Below are 4,275 nucleotides of genomic sequence, written 5' to 3' on the forward strand. Positions count from 1 at the left end.
GTGAACCAGTAAATTTCTGTTCATTATAAATGATCTTCTCTGTGATATTCCGTTATTGTAGCATAAAATGGGCTAAGGTAAATTCTGCCAAGAGAAGAAGAAGAGGAGGAGGAGAAAGAGGAGGAGGAGGAGGAAGAGGAGGAGGAGGAGGAAGAAGGATAATAATAATAATAATAATAATAATGAGGGTAAAGGGTTGATGTTAGGTGTCAGAGTTTTGCTTTCTTTTCTTTTCTTTTCTTTCAATTCTTATTTTACTTTATCAATGCTTTAATCCTCCCCAAGGTAATGCCAATGTGACATATCGACCTGCCCACCACTCTCTGGAATACTGCCTTGACCTTCTTTAGAAGAACTAACCTCTGTTTCCATCTCAGAAAAATGACACCATTTTGAGGCAGTGTACAATTTTAGTGGGAAAGAAATGGCATTGAACATGTAAAGATGTGTGTGACACAAGGCAGGGTAATTCAACAATAGTGTTAGGGCCTCAAAAGCATTTGTTCTAAGTAACATTTGGAGGCATACAACTCAGATAATTGATACCAAGTGTTTGCTTCTTCTTGGTTAGTCCAGGCTGAGGGGAGAATCAATGGAGGGATGGATAGCATTGGGGTTTTGTGCTCTTTCAGGGCACACAGTGAAAAGTGCTGTTTGAAATCTAAGTTCTGGAGTCAGATAGTGGATCCACTCTTCTTTTTTAAAAAAATTATTACTATAATGTGTGGTGCTGGGGATCGAACCCAGGGCCTCATGCATGCCAGGCAGACACTCTACCTCTGAGCCACATCCCCAGTCCATAGAGCCACTCTTTTTGAATGGGTAAAGTTGGAGAAGTTACTTAATCTCTTTTACTTCATGTTCTTCTTTTTAAAATAGGCATAATAATAAAATTGCAGTCAGATTCCATTCAGGGTGGAACACATACTCACACAGAAGAGCTTAGACTGGTCGTTGGGTTGGAGCAAATACCCACTCAATGCCATTTCTTACAATTCTTAATGTTTTTTATTCTCCCACAGATGCATTCACATTTTATTAAAAGGAATAAGGTATGGAAACAAGACTTGATGAAATGCTTATGAAATAGTATGAAAGGAAAAGAGAAATGTGAAAAATGCTGACTATTTCTAAAAGTCCAACTGCTCATAGCCACTGTAAATTCTTCCTTCCTATCTTTTTTACTTTTGAATTTAAACGTGTTGCAGGAAATTTTTAAAGGATGTTAGGTTTTTGTTTTTGTTTTTTTGAGTGATCTTTCTGGAGCTTAGAAAAACCATCATGCCATTTGACTCTGGTGACTGTATCACTTAAGACCAATTAATATATTATTGAAACGTCATTAATGAAACATGGTGAGAACATAACGCATATCAGAAGGTAAGCATTGTTTTGCCGACACCGATCTCATTTTAATAGATGCACTGTGTAAAGGATTTAATTATGCAATAAAGCAAAATAATGGGGAATTCATTGAAAATCATTAAAATGAGTAACAGAATGAATAACTCCTTTAGGAGTTTTTTCGGCAGGAGGAAAAAAAAATGATTACTACCTGTCAAATCAGTGTAATAGATCGGATGCTCTCAGAATCCCCGTGACTCTTTTCTCAGGTGAAATCAGTGGTGGGAATCAACAACGGAAGGGTGTAGCAGGGCGAGATAGTGACAGGAGGGCGTGAAGAAAACATAAAAAGGCTTGACAGAATTAGGGGCACTGGGTGGGAAATATCTGCCGCTGTAGGGAATCAACTAGATGATGTTTTAAAGCACTTTGTGCATTCTGAATCCTGTAACAGAATTAGCAGCTATTTCTTCCACTCTGTATGTGTTTTCTTTGGGGAGCTTTCTGACAATGAATTCTCTCTCTGTTTTTTTTTTCTTTTCTCTCCATGCATACTGTTGTTGGGGACGAAATGGGAAGCTGGTGGGGAGCATCTCAAAGACATAATGAGATGAACTTGGTCCAAGGGACATTTAAAGTGTAAGAAAGGAAACCTCTGGAGCAGTAAGAGCTCTTAGGCACTGAAAGGCTTTTTGCTTGATATAGTTAAAAGAAGATTACTAAAAAGTCTAGGAAAATAGATGCAAGCAGGAACACCGCTCTGCACGGGTTAGATGCCTCGGTGGAATTTCCCCATCTTGAAGTTCACAGGGCATTCGTTTATTGACTGGTGTATGGGGAAGGGTGTTTGCTTATGCAGACTGAGTAGATTTGAAACAAGCTAAAACAGCCGGTAATGCAACCGCAAGACACTGGCTTGTGCCTCAAACTAAAAGACCTTTCACAGTGAGCTCCTTCCTGGATGCCAAGCCTAGGTGACTTCTTAGTAAGAGGTTACCTGTGAGTCCATTGAAACAGGGATAGACTCAACTTTCCTTAAAGGGTTGGAAGAGCCTATCCAGGAGGCATGTGCAGGAGAGAGGACACCTGCTTAGGTCATTTCTTTGCCATTGATTCTCTACCACGGCCATTTCTTTGTTCAGGAAATGCAACTCCATACTTCTCTCCAAAACCCATACTTTGTTCTACTTGAAAGTCGGACCATAGTTGAAAAGACAACAGCGCATGGTCATTTTTCCTCCCACAAAGTAATTCGAAACCACTGACTATGATGGAAAACAAATTTTTATAACCTTTTCAAATCTTGTGACTTGTAACATCATTACGTCAGGCCTCATTCTCACCCCTGCCTGATCCATCATCGCCACCATGGGAAGAATGTGTCCTCTGTGATCTTCCCTCTGCAAACGAGCATGAAAAGTAACGGCCACCTGTTGCCATTTAGAAGTACAGTTTGTTTGTTTTTTCTCTCTAAATCCACTTGACATTTCAAGGCTTCACATCTGCTACTTTACGATAACATTTTCCCTTTAGAGACCGTGGGCTTTCAAGAACGGTGTCATGTGGGTTAAAAAATCTAGCCAGGAATTAATGGTGTTAAAGTTCCTAAGCATAAGGTTGTTTGAGTTTGTCCCTATAGAGGAAAGGGGTGCTCAATTATACTGTGCTGTTATATAAAAATATATCAAACACATTTTTTTCTCTGGTGCCCTACTGCATCAATTGGAAGTAACTCTCTGGATGAGTGTACCGAGATGGGGTGTGAATGGACAACCAAGAATAAAAGTCCACACCAATTTGGATGTCTGTCATGGGTGAAGGATTGGACAGTGTTCTGTACTGTTCATTCCTTCTTTAGAGACTTCTTCCAGGGTGTCATTTCTATCCCCAATACACAGTCCCAGCAGAGACAAGAGGGTGGCCACAACGTGTGGCAACAATTTCCAGATAGCTCTTAACTCTCCTCTCCCCTCTCTCTTAGCCGGATGGATATTCAACCCCTGAGTGTTCCAAACAAAGTGGAGTAGATCAACGCTGGCCTGGATTTAAAATCTCAGGCCATGCCATGTGTGTCCATCAAGGTAAACATGGATTTGCCACCATCCTCTCTGGGCCCCAGGAGGGTCTTAGTCACCAAAGAGCTTCAGGTTGCAAAAGTACTTGCTCTTGGTTCATATTCAGAGGCCCCGGTAATTCCAAGGCCTGCAAATGAAGATAAGAGGTAGGTTGTAGACTGCACACCAGTTCTGGGAAGATAAGAGTATGCTCTTCTATGCCAGAGGTTAGTGGGAAATGTCACATGGGTGGTGATTTTTTTCCAAGTCTTTGTTCCCATTTTAACCGAGAATGTGGTCTGAGCCAAACCCAGGATCCAATTTCCAAGAACACCTGTCACTTCATGGATCAAATGTAAGAGATACTTCTTGGGAATTCCTATCCCATAGCGCTGTGTCTGTCTGCTCTACGAGGCCTACATTCCTGACAGAAGCTTTCCCCTGGCTGAGCCTCTGGTCACCAAATGACTAATCTTCTCTCTGCTGCACACTGTTTTCTTACAAATCTTTAAAAATATCCCTTTCTTTTTTGTTTTGGAGCAGGGTATATAAATGACAAAAGTACATTTCAAGTCAACACTTTATCTCTGCCAGCCCTAGCGCAGAGCACTGGGTAAGAATAATCCACCAAGAAGTCAAAGTGAAAGCTTATTTTTATATTTGTTTTTAGGATCCAGTCAGACACACATAAACACACCCACTCAGAATCTAGGCCTCTTCCCTCTCCATGGCTGGTGTCTGCCTGTGAGTCCAAACCTGGGGGAAATCTGGTCCCTGCAATTATAAAGGATTTGCATCCGGTAACTGAATGACTTGCATGAGTTTTCAGTAGATTTTTTTTTCCCTTCCACTTATGTGAATGGTTGCAAATGGATTC

The 4,275-nt window shown here is 40.9% G+C and overlaps 1 non-coding gene across 1 annotated transcript; it reads right to left on the minus strand.

The window, feature by feature from the left end:
• Positions 1-721: 721 nt before the first annotated feature.
• On the minus strand, positions 722-794 carry Trnaa-ggc (transfer RNA alanine (anticodon GGC)). The gene has a single exon. It is a non-coding gene; the product is annotated as a tRNA-Ala (tRNA).
• Between the last annotated feature and the right edge of the window lie 3,481 nt (positions 795-4,275).

Source organism: Callospermophilus lateralis, chromosome 20 (assembly GCF_048772815.1).
Source record: "Callospermophilus lateralis isolate mCalLat2 chromosome 20, mCalLat2.hap1, whole genome shotgun sequence".
Lineage (NCBI taxonomy): Eukaryota > Metazoa > Chordata > Mammalia > Rodentia > Sciuridae > Callospermophilus > Callospermophilus lateralis.